The following is a 16176-nucleotide window of genomic DNA, read 5'->3' on the forward strand; positions in this document are numbered from 1 at the left end:
TTCTTTGAGGATGGATTCTCCTGCTATCTTCTAAATAAAACAGAACTGTAACACTGATTTGCCTAAGAGCTATGACACGGTTTGTTCAAGACCTGAGAGAGCTGTGACGCGCCGAGGGCTTTAATGTCCGTTGCTCCGAATCATCATTGTGACAAGACAAAGAACCAAGGAGCATACACTCGCCTGACAGTTTTATTGTCTGCGACTATATGTATCATTTGCCTAAAAAAGCTATCAATTAAGACAAAGTTCATAGAAAACAAAGAACATATAAATTTAAAATGTGATGAGTCAGTGTATTTACGTACTGACCTATAACACCCTACGTATAACTCATTCATATAGTGAACAGCATAGTTGCACTATTTATTTAGTCCTCATCTCATTCTTCCCAGGTGGTGCCAGTGATAAAGAATCCACCTGCCAATGCATGAGATCTAAGAGACGCAGACTGGATCCCTGGTTCAGGAAGATGCCCTGGAGGAGGGCATGGCAACCCATTCCAGTATTCTTGCCTAGAGAATCCCACGGACAGAGGAGCTTGGTGGGCTACAGTTCATAGGGTCACACAGAGTTGGGCACGATTAAAGTGACTTAGCATGCATGCACATCTCATTCTACAAAGAATATGAGATGGTCTGAGAAATGCATGTATTACAGAAGGAAATTAAAAATCATGACCAAGCAAAGCTCACTTGGGAAACACATACATTAAAACTAGAACAATCCAGAGAAGATTAGCATGGCCTCTGCACAGGGATGCCACACAAATTTGCGAACCAATGATATTTTTAAAGATTCATGACCAAGGAATGCTTAGAGAAGAAAATGAAGACTGTGCCTGGCATAAGAGATATTGGTATAGAACTCAGATATGGAGAGCTATTTGAGTCCTACACAGTGACTACAGCTAAGCAGGGAATCTGAGTGCTTCCTAGCAGTCAAGATGAAAAAGTAAATGTGATCAGTTATATGATTTTCTATGAAGAAAAAACATTTCTACTCCTCCAGGGAAGCAAAGCTGTTTCCAAACACTTGCTGTAAAACAGCTGCTCTAGGAGACACAGAAAGACATGATGGAAAAATTTCCCAATATCTCAAATAAGGTCACAAAGCTGGTTTGTTTTTTTTATGTTGTCCCAGATTAAAACCAAATTCTACAATGGAATCAAGATCATATAGCCCAGGAGCCCAAATTTTCCCAGCAATACAGTAGACTGAGCTGAGAGTAAAAAGCTGGAAGTCCAACAGTGTAGTTTAGGAGATTATTAGCACTAAAGTGCAAGAACAAAAATTAAAATAAATCACCAAAATTATGATGCTCCTAAGTTTCCATCCTCACCTCCTTTCTTTGAACAAGTCAGTCCCTGGCCACTGTGATCTAGCCCACAAATGGAACCACTTTTCACTTTCACTTTCTATTACCACTCCCACCTACACCTTCCAACCCAGAGCTAAAGTACTATCTTCATTTACTTATCTGACATTCCTACCTCAAGGTCCCACCAGTACCAACTCCACAAGTCCCAAACTAATCTTAGCTATCTGACCCCTCAAACACATTTTTCCTTCTGCCATCCTCAGCTTGTCATAAAAACCCTATCCTCGGGACTTCCCTGGCAGTCCAGAGGTTAGGACTCTGTGCTTCTACTGCAGGGGGCACAGGTTTGATCTCTGGTTGGGGAACAAAGATTCTGCATTCCTTATACTGTGCCCTCCCTCGCTCCCCCCCAACCCTGCCGCAAAAAAAAAAAAAAATCCCATCCTCTTAGTCTTCTGGGCTTACATCCTTGCAATCAGTCTTCTCCTTCTTTTCCTTAACTGCCCACGTCCGATCAGTAGTCTGCCTTACTATTCTACCTGTCCATGTTCTCTAATCCAGTCCCAGGCCCACTTTTCTAGATCATATCCCCAATACCTCAGGGTCATCAGATCACATGCCTTCCTGAATCATCTCCCAGCTCTCTCTCTCTCCACTCCACTTTCTCATATATGCTACTGCAGAAGAATGTTCCTAAGGTTGTGACTATGTCAGTCCACTTAAAAAAATGAAATTGTAACCGGTTACAGGTTACCTGAAGCAGGTTCCCTCCGCTTACCTGAAGCAAATCTGTCTACCTAAGCCCCCATGGCCCTCTTTCTCACATAGCTTCTGCTCCAGCCAGTCTATAGGCCCTTAAGTCTAGCCACTCCTGCTATAAGCTGGATCTTCCCTTTTGTTCGTGGTTGTATACCCATGAGACGCCCTTCCCTTCACATCTGTATATTTAAAGATCAAGCTGAAATGTCACCTCACTCAGGAAGCCTTCTGTAGTTCTCTCTGTGAGAAGTAACACTTGCTCCTCTCCGTCCTCCTGCACTCATCTAGGGCTCTTAGCCCAGAGAGGAATTAGCACGTCCTATCCTCAGTCCCTCCCCGTCTAGCCTATGCTTGAGGCTGCTCCACAGTCACCATCCCAAAAACACATCTGGTTCGGGCAGCTCCCCATCCTCCCTCAGATTTCACATCCCTCCAGTCACCCACAGCGTTCTGCTCCTACGTGAATCACTGCACATATTGATCCTACTGTAGTTCACTGTTTACGCATCTGCCTCCTCCAGGGCAAGGATCAAATCTTATCTATCTCTGCAATCTAACGTAGCCAGCTATCCGCACACCATCCAAGCTCCACTCCCTGCAGAACAAGTCTTCTCTTGCTTATTTATTGTGTGTCTCTCCCACTAGAACGTACTAAGTGAGAACACAGTTCGCTTGCGTTAATCTCATCTTTCTTCCCAGCATCTACAACAGTGTCGGGCACAGACTAGGTGATCCAAGGCTAAGCATGAATTGATAAACAGCTGAATGATCCCAAGTGTCTAGGCCAGTCCTAGAACACCACAGTGACCCTCCCCCAAAGACTGTTGAATGAATTCTGTCTTGTATATAAAAGTTATTATTAAACATATTTTACAAGCTCTGACAGTTTGGTGATCTTGATATCCTACTCTGGCTCCTAGCATGGTGCTTTATAGGAAACCCATTGGCTCAGATGGTAAAGAATCCATCTGTAATGCAGAAGATCTGGGTTTGATCCCTGGGTCAGGAAGATCCCCTGGAGAAGGGAATGGATACACACGCTAGTATTCTTGCCTGGAGAATTCCATGGACAGAGGAGCCTGGAGGGCTATAGTCCATGGGGTCCCGAACAGTCGGACACAACCTGAGCAACTAACACACATGGTACTTCACACATATGAACACCTTGGTAGATTTCTGAACAAATGATTTAATAAATTAATACATTACTTGAGCTTGTACGTTCTAAATCTGAATTTGTTTCCTCTTGTCAATATAGGAGAATCCAGGGACGTCCCTGGTGATCCAGTGGTTAAGTCTCTGTGCTTCCAATGCAGGGGGCACAGGTTCGAACCCTGGTCAGAGAATGAAGATTCCACATGCTGTGCAGTGCAGTACAACCAAAAAATAAGTAAATAAAATACAACTCATTTTATTTCTTATGACACAGGATGCCAGGGGAAAGACAGCACTGCAGAGGGAAGATCACCAGCAGTCTGTCAGAATGATCTGGGTTGGGGTCCTGGCTCTGTTTCTGTTCACTTCTATGACTCTGAGCACGCTGTTGAACCTCTCTTCACTTCAGCTTCCTCCTTAGAAGGCCAGGAGGACCTCTCATGCAAAGCAGTCTACTCACTTCATAGCTAAATGAACAGCCTGTCCTAAGTCCTCTATTACCCCTTCTTTATCAGTCTTAAATGGTTCTAACTCATGTTAGAAAATCTTAATATATATACACTGAGCTTGAGTGGGTCATTATTTAAAACAGTACAGGCTTTGTTCATGTGTAGGTGCTCAATTGCTCAGTCGTGTCCGACTCTTTGTGACCGCACAGACTGTAGCCCAGAAGGCTCCTCTGTCCATGAAATTCTCCAGGCAATCCAATAGAGTGGATTGCCATTTCCTCTTCCAGGGCATCTTCCCGATCCACGGATAAAACCCATGTCTCCTGCACTGGCAGGTGAATTCTTTACCGCTGAGCCACTGGGGAGGCCCTAGGGGATTTTCTTTACAAGGTATTAATTCTCCATCAATTTTTCATACCCTTACAGTCCTTCAGCACTCATCCTGCGAGCACAGGTGACTTGAGCACATGAGTGCCATCATTCCTAAGACTTCCTAGAGCCATGGCATCATAATGTCCCAGAATGGCACTACCTCACCTGAAGGGCAATTCTCTTTCCCACACAGGAAACAGCACAGCAATCAGATAAGTGATGAGAACAAGAACTGTACCCATTAAACACAGTACACAGTACCATGACCCCAGCTTAAGGTGGGATGATTTAGTTTTAAAAATAATAATAAAGAGCTTAATGTTAATGTAAGTGCATCTCAATCAAAATGCACTCAAATCCCTCTGGGGGGCAGTTCTGTTGGGAGGTGGGGAGTGGTTAGTCAGCAATCATACAGATGAATGTCACTGATCAGGTATGAGGTTATGACTCAGTCAAGATGGGATTCACTGAGATTCACACAGACAGGCAGAGAACACAGTAAGTCTTCTGTACGACCATTAAATGGTCTCCAAGATCCTCATTTAATAAAAAGCAATGAACTGCCACAGAAGACAGTTAACATAGAACCACCCTTTAAAAGACCAAATTCAAAAGAGTATTCTCTAACAAACCTTGATACTATTGCCAGGCAAAGAAAATATTTGTACTGGAGGCATAAAACTATATTTGCATAAATAAATGCTGCCAGCACAGAAGCAATATGAAAATGGAAGCCCTTACTGGCAAGTAGTAAACCCAACAAAATGCAAATGAAAGCCAAATCTCTGGTGCTCAGGGGAAAACAAGAACACTTGAGAATAAAAGGTCAATAGAACTTATGTTCCCAGCTGTGTAGCTAAGGCTTGCCACCCTGTGAGCTCGCAGAGCAGGTCACTCTTCTGAGAGCACCTATACTGCACTGAGTTGACAGCATTTTCTCAAAAGTGAACAATTAAAAAACACAGCGCTCATGGTGACCCGAATGGAGCTATGATAAATGTCCTGCTTTAAGATAATCTTTAATAGCTGCAGTTATCAGTTCAGTATCTCCAAAAGCCTTCCCAGAGATTCAAATCACAGACATGTTATTTTAACTCAGTTACTCCCACTTAAAAATCCACACTGATTTAAAATGTTAGAGAGAAAGTGCACAAAGCTACTTCCTTCCAAAATCAGGAAGTAAAGGGGCAATGAGTGCATGTGTGCTCAGTCGCTCTATCGTGCCCGACTGTTTTGCAACCCTGTGGACTGCCAGGCTCCTCTGTCCATGGGATTTCCCAGGCAAGAATACTGCAGTGGGTTGTCATTTCCTCCTCTGGGGGATCTTCCTGACCTAGGCATTGAACTTAAGTCTCCTGAAAATCGCTAAGTGATAGTGGCTAAGGTCTTCCCCAGTGGCTCAGAGGTAAAGAATCTGCCTGTAATACAGGACATGTAGGTTTGATCCCTGCATCAGGAAGATTCCCCTGGAGGAGGGCATGGCAACCAACTCCAGTATTCTTGCTTGGAAAATCCTATAGAGGAGCCTGGCAAGCTACAGTCCATGGGGTCACAAAGAGTCAGACACGACCGAAGCAACTAAGCACACATGCACGCATAGGGGCTAAAAAGATAAATTAACAAAAATATTGAATAATCTTGAATAGCAGAAGTTGGCAAGAACCCCTGATACTTTTCAGTGGAAGAACGTGGTTGCAGTTCTGATATCTTTCACACTAACAGGGACTTTTCCGAAACAAAGAACTCAACATCTAAGGAATTTAAAACACTTGATAATAGTTAATTCAGTTCCCTATTATAATACTTGCTGGTATAAAACAAAAAAATTGCAAGACGTGTTTTGCCCATGGAGGATGGGAGGCACCAGGATGAAGTGAACGACTTGAGAGTAAAATGTATCCCCCTTCCTCACCGCCAGAAGCAAAAGTGAGACATCCGCACAGCATCAAGAGCAACTTCATTAAGGTTAACAAGAACACCAAAGTCCACACGTCTACAGGAATATTAGTCCCTTCAAAGACTACATGCTCATCACAAAAATGCCCACCAATGCTCAAGATGTCTTAGCAAGTCTTTTAAGGCTGCCTTTACGTATATAACACCTTTTTGAAAACTTCAACTGTGACAAATCTGGGTCTTTGAAAGTGGAAGTTGAGATCTGTGAGCTGGAAATACATTTAAAAAATGAAGGGAACCACTAAGCTGGACATTATTTTTAATCAAAAGAACAAGTGCTTTTTTTATGTGGCTTGAAAACTACTTCCAAAGACAATTCTTTAAAACTATTCTAAATTCCCCTTGTAAGAGCAGCAGCTATGGGATAAGCAGGCAACCTCCCTAGATGACTTCTTTGAAGAGCATGTTTTGCTTTTTAGGATGTCTTTAGTATTGGGATTGTACGTTTACTTAATTAGGTAACAGCTATCTCTGATTCCATTTTTTCACGTTATTCATTCATTCAACAAATATTTACAGTGCTCCTAAGTATCTGCCAAGTACTGTGCTAAGTCCTAGGAAGATAATGGTGAGCAGGCCTCTCTACCTGCCTCATGAAGATGATTTACAGAAGCACACAAATTATAACCATTAAGTCAATCCAATGGGAGGAAAAAAAAAAGACACAGGGTGATGCAAAAACCTATTAAAAATTACTAAAGAAGACAGTGAGATGATACAAACAAACTTTATTTAACACTTCATGAAGTGGACAGTCTCCTTGTGGAAACTGTAAAATGGGGCAGAAGACTGGAAGCTTTCACAGGATAGAGAATGAAGAACAAGGAAGGGAAAAACAGGAAACATCAGTGACATGCAGGGCCATGCAGTCACCCTCGTCTGCAGCAGGAAGTCTCAGAGCTGACCTGGCGCTTGTGGACTGATGCACTGGTCATGCTCCCTGGGCTCCTGGTCAAGCAGAGCAGTTTCAGGGACACTTTGTTGTTGTTGTTCAGTCGCTAGTCATGTGCGACCCTTTGTGACCCCTGGACTGCAGCACGCCAGGCCTCTTTGTCCTTCACTATCTCCTAGCGTTAGCTCAAACTCATGTTCACTGAGTCAATGATGCCATCCAACCATCTCATCCTCTGTTGGCCCCTCCTCTTCCCACCCTCAATCTTTCCCAGCATCAGGGTCTTTTCCAGTGAGTTGACTTTTCACATCAGCTGGCCAATGTACTGGAGCATCAGCTTTAGCATCAGCCCTTCCAATGAACATTCAGGATTGATTTCCTTTAGGATTGACTGGTTTGATCTTCTTGCTGTCAAGAGTCTTCTCCAGCACCACAATTAGAAAGCATCAATTCTTCAGCACTCAAGCCTTCTTTCTGGTTTAACTCTCACATCTGTACATGACTACTGAGAAAACCATAGCATTGACTACACAGACCTTTGTTGGCAAAGTGATGTCTCTGCTTTTTAATACACTGTTTAGGTTTGTCATAGCTTTTCTTCCAAGGAGCAAGGGACACTGGAATCATCTAAGTGTCAGTTTGCAGATGGAGCACCTGGGCAGGAGCGGCTCCATTGGCCGCCTTGTTATTTTAACAAGCCTGTAACAGTGAGAACCAGCTGATGTAAAGAGGCTTTCTAAGAAGACGCAGTTTTTGTTTTGGCTGTTGGCGCCAGTTCTTTATGTCGCTGTGTATAGACCTTTTCTAGTTGCAGCAAGCAGGGGGCTACTCTCCAGCTGTGGTGCTCAGGCTTCTCATTTCTGTGACTTCTCTTCTTGCAGAGCACAGGCTCCAGGAGTTCAGGATTCAGGAGTTGTGCTACACAGGCTTAGCTCCACCATGGCATGTGGGAACTTTTCAGACCAGGGATCGAACCTGTGTCCCCTGCACTGGCAGGCAGATTCTTATCCACTGCACCACCATGGAGGTCCAGAGATGTCATCTGAACTGAAGATAATCAGCAGTTAACTAACTAAACAAAGAGACTATGAAGGGAAAGGTATGGAGGCTGGGTGGAGTAGAGGAGAATGATGTTTCAAGTAGCATGAACAGCATGTGCAAAGGCTCTGTGGTTTGGTTTTGTTTTTTTAAGACTATGGGCACATTAAGAAATGAAAGAAAGACTGCAGTGCTAAAGCACTACTTTAAAACTAATGAGAATACTAGCACCGAGGGAATGCTAGTGGGAATACTAGCACCGAGGGGATACTAGTGGGAATACTAGCACTGAGGGGATACTAGTGGGAATACTAGCACCGAGGGAATACTAGTGGGAATACTAGCACCGAGGGAATTCTAGTGAGAATACTGCTGCTGCTGCTGCTGCTGCTAAGTCGCTTCAGTCGTGTCCAACTCTGTGCGACCTCATAGACAGCAGCCCACCAGGCTCCCCCGTCCCTGGGATACTCCAAGCAAGAACACTGGAGTGGGTTGCCATTTCCTTCTCTAATGGATGAAAGTGAAAAGTGAAAATGAAGTCACTCAGTCTTGTGTGACTCTTTGTAACCCCATGGACTGCAGCCCACCAGGCTCCTCCGTCCATGGAATTTTCCAGGCAAGAGTACTGGAGTGGGGTGCCATTGCCTGTATTGAGTAAATACTAGTGAGAACACTAGCACTGAGTGAATACTAGTGGGAATACTAGTTTTGCATGAATACTAGTGTGAATACTAGCGTCGAGAAGTGTCTCAATACTAGTGAGAGAATGGTCCAGGATGAGGCTGGCAAGGTAGTCAGCTGGACTCCACAGAGCCTGGCACACAGTAAGGATCTTCACTTACCTTAAGAGTGACGAGAGGCCTCAACTGGACTTTCAAATGGGAAGGAGGATGGGAAAGAGACACAATAAAATCAACATTATTTAATATCACCAAGGCTGGAGTAAAGACCCAACTGGAGAGTGGACAGAAGAGAAGCTGGAAGACCAGTTAAGAAGATACTGTAATAATCTACAAGAGAGGGTGGAGATAACACAGACGAGAGAAAGGGGTGGATTTGAGAGGCACTGGATGTAAAAGCAGTAAAAGTTAGGATGGTATTCTGTATTTGTTATTTACTCAAAGATAATACTTTCGTTTTGCCTAAGAATTCCTTATTTGCTGCTGCTAAGTCGCTTCAGTCGTGTCCGACTCTGTGCGAGCCCAGAGACGGCAACCCACCAGGCTCCCCCATCCCCGGGATTCTCCAGGCAAGAACAACGGAGTGGGTTGCCATTGCCTTCTCCAATGCATGAAAGTGAAAAGTGAAAGGGAAGTCGCTTAGTCGTGTCCAACTCTTAGCGACCCCACGGACTGCAGCCTACCAGGCTCCTCCGCCCATAGGATTTTCCAGGCAAGAGTACTGGAGTGGGGTGCCATTGCCTTCTCCTCCTTATTTGCTAATCAGTTGCAAACCAAAACACACAATGCAAATGTCAGAGTTCTTTTTCAATCAGATCCCACATATTTTATCTTTTATATAAAGAAGAAAAAATAACAAAGAGAAAAACAAGACTTAAGAAGTATTTCATTTTATGTAAAAATGCATGTTCCTGAAAAACTGAGTTGCACCCGGGTAATAAAAAACCCATACCTTATTACTGAGTAAATATTTTTCTTGCACAAAAACACACTAAAAAATGCAGAACAGATTCTCATGATACTATATCAAGTGAAATGTAAACCATTATCTCAATGATTTCCCTACATCATTTCTCTTTTATTACAGGGTACATAAATCAGGTGATTTTATAACTCTGAAAGGAGGGAATGGCTGAGAGATTTAATAATCACCATCAAGTTTTATAATAAACCATTTAGTAAGCAACCAGAATGCCCAAGAGGCTTGCAGTGATTTAAATCTATTCTTTCACCAATGATTTCACTGGTTCCCTGGTAATTCCCTGATGGACAGGGAAGTCTGGTGTGCTGCAGTCCATGGGGTCACAAACAGTCAGACACGACTGAGCAACTGAACTGAACTAAACTGAATGATTTCACCCACATGGAAAAATCATTTTTATATCTATCTTACTATGATATGCTACTTCTAATCCATACCCTCCAAAGAAATGCAGCTTTCCAGTAGGCCTGGTTAGTTACCATGTCATAGCAATGTATTGGGTCAGCCAAAAGTGCACTCGGGTTTTTCTGTGTGGTGGTGAATGCTCAGTCATGTCTGACTCTTTGCAACTCCATGGACTGTAGCCTGCCAGGCTCCTCTGTCCATGGAAATTTCTAGGCAAGAATACTGGAGTGGGTTGCCATTTCCTTCTCAAGGAGATCTTCCCAACACAGGGATCAAACCTGTATCTCCTGAGACTTCTGCATTGCAAGCAGATTCATTACCACTGAGCCACCTGGGAAGCCCCCATAAGATGGTATAAAGTTCAAAATGCAGTCACCCTTATAAACTCCATGAATACACAAAAAGTCCAGTTTTGTACTGAATTTGCCGCTTGTTCTTGTGTTTGATGCACACAGGCCAATCTGGGCCATACTCAGAACAAACATACAGGGGGATCTGGGTTTTAGTAGTCTCATGCATCAACAACAAATGTACCAGCTAAAGTCTAATGCCATGAGCTAAAAAAAAAAAAAAGACAGTCTAACTTTGAGATTTTGCAATTAGATTCTACACCACTCCTTGAAAATACAGTTTTCAACTTGGAAAGAAACAGATTCAATATAAAAATCACTGAAGAAAGAATATAAAACTACAGCATGTTGATAAACTGACATTTAAAAATACTGCTTTTGGTGACTTAAGTCACAACCCAGGCATTATTTGATTGCAGACTCTGCATATGAATTTCTGTTTTCCTTAAAAAAAATCATTAAGCAACTAAAGTATATGTGAAGTAACCTGAATCACCTAAAACACAGTCTTGACAGTCTCTATACTTTATAACACACTTAAGCTAAATTGGACACACAGAAATATAACTTCTGATATGCAACAACAGCTCTTTGTGGTTGTTTTTAAATGTATGCCTTGAAATCTTTCCAGCAGAGGTAAAGAAGAGAAATCATGAAAAATCTCATTATCTTTTACTTTTCAGGAAAAACAAAGTAGATTAGAATTAAGAATTAAAATCTCAAGACTTACAAAACTAAAAAAGTAATTCACAGAAAAATATTTATTACTATTGAGCTCTGCCAGCGTACTCGATATGCCAAGTTTGCTGCTCACCTGGACATTTTATGATCACCTTAAAACACAGTTGAAAGGCGAGCCCTCCAGTAAAAAGGTTGACCCTTTCGTGATTTTACCTGCTTGACAAAGGTGTCATGATAAGTCACGTGGCCCATGAGTTTCCCAAGCTGACTGTTGCTTCATGCACTCACCAGTATTTTAGTGAGGAAGAGTAAAGTGGGTTTTTATCTAAGACTCAGGTCTTACAATTTCTGTATTCCAAGTGAAGGGATATTCACTCACCCTTACTTTTCTTAAGAAGTGCAAACAAGTACATCCAAAAGGGTAGTGAAAACTTGAAGGATTAACAAGGATATTAGACATCTCACATGTAATTTTTTTCTTTTTTTGGCCCCACATTGCAGCTTGTGGATCTCAGCTCTCCAACCAGGGATCGAACCCAGGCCCTCAGCAGTGAACGTACAGAGTCTGAACCACTGGTCCATCAGGGAATTCCCTAATATCTAAGTTTTATGAACAGAAAAAATATGAAGTTTTTCTTTATCAGGGCTTGATACGTACGTTCCAAATTCTGAAAGGAACTGACACTAAGGCATTTTGATTTACCTGTTCTGTTTGTTTTTATGTATGATGAGCTACCATCACTCAGGTCAGCAATTAACAATGTATCGCTATTCACAACCTGCCATTCCCACTTCTTGCCTCTGCTGGATTGTTTAAAGCAAATTTCAGGACTTCCATGGTAGTCCAGTGGTTAAGACTCTGTGCTTCCACTGCAGGGGGCCCAGGTTCAATCCCTGGTCAGGAAGCTCAGATCTCACACACCTCAAGGCATGGCCCAAATCATACATCATATCTGAGTCAAGAAAAAAATGGCCCACAAAGATATGTCACTTCCCAATCCCCAGATGCTCTGAATATTAGTTTATATAGGGGAAAAAATATAGCTCTAACTTTCAGTCTTAAGGAGGAATTCATCTTGGATTATCTAAGTAAGTCCTAAATGCAATCCCATGTATCCTTATAGGAAAGAGGGAGAGGAGACAAGACACAGACATCCCAAGAGGAGAAAGCCAAGCGAGGTGGGACAGAGAGATGCAGTCACAGACCAAGGACAGCTTCCAGCGAAGAAGAAAGAATTCTCCCCTAGCATCGCACAGGGACCATGGCCTTGCCTACTCCTTGACTTTAGACTTCGAGTCTCCAGAACTATGAGAGAATAACTTCTGTTGTTTGATCCACCCAGTCAGTGGTAATGTTACCATAGTTATAGGAAACTAACACAATATTATACAAACTGAAAATTTTTTATTATGTATATTTAAGAAATACTCTTTTTTAAAATAATACCATGATCATTCCCTTTGTTAAAGTCCTTTAATGTGTCTAAATCCAGAGTTTAAATTTCCCAAATTGCCTTAATTTCATATTTATAATTTATAACTTTGTGGTGATTTAGCCAAATCAAGATACAAAAATACTTATGTCTCTTAAGTCTCAGGCAACTTTTTCAAATATAATAAATGAAAACACTTATCTGACACTGACTTTGGGGAAAAAAATAATAGTTCTTCCTTCTTTTGTTTTTCTTGCCATTTATTTACTGAACAAACAAAATAACTTGTTCTGCAGATATATCTACATTCTGGATTTGGCTGATCACATCTCCATGATATTTTTAAACATGGTCCCCTTTTTCCTGTGCTTCTTATAAACTAGCAGTTAGAAACAAAGTCTTAATTAGAATCATATTCAGGTTTTTGATAAGTAATGTCAAATGGTTCTATATATTTCCTATTTTATCCAATTAGGGGGCACGTATTTACTTTTTTCTCTTTTTGTAACGTTAACACTGATCAGTGGGTACAGGGATTCTCTGTCTGATGTTATCAATTATAAAGTTCCCAATTGCCCTTTGACCTAAGTTTCAGGAGTCACTGACAATCATTCCCTAGGTTGTTATTTCATTGCTGCTGCTGCTGCTGCTAAGTCGCTTCAGTCGTGTCTGACTCTGTGCGACCCCAGAGATGGCAGCCCACCAGGCTCCCCTGTCCCTGGGATTTTCCAGGCAAGAACACTGGAGTGGGTTGCCATTTCCTTCTCCAATGCATGAAAGTGAAAAGTGAAAGTGAAGTCGCTCAGTCATGTCCGACTCTTCGTGACCCCATGGACTGAAGCCTACCAGGCTCCTCCATCCTTGGGATTTTCCAGGCAAGAGTACTGGAGTGGGTTGCCACTGCCTTCTCCTGTTATTTCATTACAGGTAATAAAATGATAATATTTTCTTTATGTCATTCCTTCTGCACTTATGAGTTGGAATTCTAAAAATCAGGCTTTTGTGCAAAACACTTGTTGGTTCCTCTGAAAGACAGCACTGGTTTTTTAAAAAACAGGAAAAGTAAGGTAAGTGCTTGATAACACCTTTTTAAGGTAGTATTAGACAGATATCTGCCTCTTGACTATTAAGACTACCCTGGTCTGACTCAATGAGGGTAACTTCTCAAGTACACTCCACTTAGTCCTCAAGTTACCAGTTCAAATACTCCATCTACAATATGAAACCTATTTTTAAAGAACAAAAGGCAGGACCCAACATAACTATGTCAATTTGATGTCGATTCTCAGGATTTATGCCCAATCAGACCAGTCCAAACTCTTCAACCAACCCCTTCGAACCAGTCAACCTGAGGCTACCAGATCCTGTTTCACTGATAATAACCCATCTTCTCATTCTGGACTTGGTGCCTTTGGTTGGTGCTCTGCACACCTGACGCTCTCCCTGCAACCAGCTCAAGCTGTCCTCTTTGCCCTCGGCAGTAAACACAGCTCCTACTCTTGCATCCAGCACCCACCCTTCTTCTGAGAATGGCACGATCCTTCTTTCAGGAGACCGCTCCTTTTCTCCACCCAAACGATGTGTTTCTAGACGGGGCTGCCAATTACCAAATAACGTACGCCGCCGGCCACAGGGAAGAGGGTACCATCCAAGGGAGGTCAATCAGAGGCAGCCCTGGGATTCTGAGATGTAGATTAAAAGCTCAGGCCCTCTTTCTGGGTGATCCTTGGCTTTCGGGCAGCCATGCCCTCAGCCACATGGAGAAAACTGAACCAGAGAGAAGTAGGAAGAAGTAGGGAAAAGACACTGAGACTCTCAGTGGTATAGGAGTTTCCAGCTTTGGCTTCCAATACCTCCTTCACTTCTCTCATACCTTTGACCATGTGAGTCAATAAATTCCCTTTCCATATAGTTGAAATTTCTAATAACTTACAACCAAAGGAATCCTAATAAAATCCCCACCACAGTGACCTCTACATTTCTGGTTTCTTATGCTTACTTTCAGAGAAGGCAATGCACCCCACTCCAGTGCTCTTGCCTGGAAAATCCCATGGACAGAGGAGCCTGGTGGGCTCCAGTCCATGGGGTTGCTAAGAGTCAGGCACGACTGAGCGACTTCACTTTCACTTTTCACTTTCATGCACTGGAGAAGGAAATGGCAACCCACTCCAGTATTCTTGCCTGGAGAATCCCAGGGACGGTGGAGCCTGGTGGGCTGCCGTCTATGGGGTCACACAGAGTCAGACACAGCTGAAGTGACTTAGCAGCAGCAGCAGCATGCTTACTTTCTGTACAAATAACACTTAATCACAAGCTGTCCTAATTTTTTGTGTGTCAAATACATGTCTGTCAACATTTTTTGTGGCCTTGTAGACATATTAACTCATAACTTGAAAGAATCCCACTAACAATCCCTAGAAGACTGCCAACAGAGATTTAGTACATAAATAACAATTACCATGTACTGATTATTACTTCCATGGTAAGCATTTCAGATGTGTTATCTTATTTAACCCTCAAGGAAAATTCCTGCGGTGGGGGGTGCATTATAAACTTGGGCTTCCCCGATGGCCCAAGTGGTAAAGAATCCACCTGCCAATACAGGAGACACAGGAGATGTAGGTTTAATCCCTGGGTCAGAAGATCCCCTGAAGGATGAATGGCAACCCACTGCAGTATTCTTGCCTAGAGAATCCCAAGAACAGAGGAGCCTGGTGGCTACAGTCCATGGGGCTGTGGAGTCAGATATGACTGAGCATAAAAACATAAAGAAGCTAAGGTTCATCCCAGGAAAGTAACAGGTTCAGACACAATTATTAAATAGCAAAGCAGAGGTCTGAGCCAGATTTGTGTCCAAACTGCACCTTCTCTCCACCATGCCCACGTTGCCTCCCACAACAATAAATACTTGCTAATTACCTTACCAGAGAGTATAATTCACCAAAGACCTCCATTTAACCCCTGACTCTCCACTGACCTCAAAGTACATGCCCTTCGTCATCAAGCATACTTAATATATGGATGCATAAATAAATGAGCTATATGAAAATAAGTACCTTGAAAAAGTCATAATACAATTTCTCCAAAATTACTACTGGCAGCCTGAAGATGAAATGCTGGCATTCCTCTTAAGGAAGAGGTAAAAGGATGAATATTTAAGACCCCTCTGCCTAAACAAGATGTATACAACTCCCCTGGCGGTGATATTTCAAAACAGCAAAAGGAGATTTGTGAGAGCCTGTCGCTGTGAGACACGCCTTCAGCTCTGCAATTGCTCAGAGGAACATTCCTGTGTCATCATTAGACACTAATAGTTATTGAGCACTCCCATGGCTTGGAGGCAAGAACAGAAGCCCTTTAGGAAGAAAATGGCTCCATCTTCTTAGCTCAGTGACGACAGGCCAGGAGGACAGGAACAGCAATTTACTGACAGAGAACCCAAAAATCACCAGTTCCCATCTCTACACGATCTGCATCCTTCAGGCCAAGGTTTTCGATTCCATGCTTCTGTGTCCAATTGCTGCTGGAACTACTCTATTAAACTAACTTCGAGGCAACAACTGTTTTCAGCATCTACCCAAGGACTTTCCAGTGAGAAGTGTCCCATACACGTGCTGGTGTTGTCTGTCTCTTTTTCTTTTCCCTTCCTCACTTTTCCCACTCTACTTGGGGGCTTATACCATACATACACTCTTCTGAGGAA

At 42.6% G+C, this 16176-nt stretch overlaps 1 protein-coding gene and 2 non-coding genes across 4 annotated transcripts in view; 2 read left to right on the plus strand and 1 right to left on the minus strand.

Annotated features, from left to right (window-relative positions):
- FHIP1A (FHF complex subunit HOOK interacting protein 1A) overlaps positions 1 to 16176 on the minus strand; it is a 301594-nt gene that overhangs the window by 275185 nt on the left and 10233 nt on the right. The gene's annotated exons all lie outside the window — the stretch shown is intronic.
- LOC133229330 (U6 spliceosomal RNA) lies at positions 690 to 794 on the plus strand. The gene has a single exon (XR_009730553.1). It is a non-coding gene; the product is annotated as a U6 spliceosomal RNA (small nuclear RNA).
- TRNAG-UCC (transfer RNA glycine (anticodon UCC)) lies at positions 11873 to 11946 on the plus strand. The gene has a single exon. It is a non-coding gene; the product is annotated as a tRNA-Gly (tRNA).

Source organism: Bos javanicus, chromosome 17 (genome assembly GCF_032452875.1).
Source record: "Bos javanicus breed banteng chromosome 17, ARS-OSU_banteng_1.0, whole genome shotgun sequence".
Classification (NCBI taxonomy): domain Eukaryota; kingdom Metazoa; phylum Chordata; class Mammalia; order Artiodactyla; family Bovidae; genus Bos; species Bos javanicus.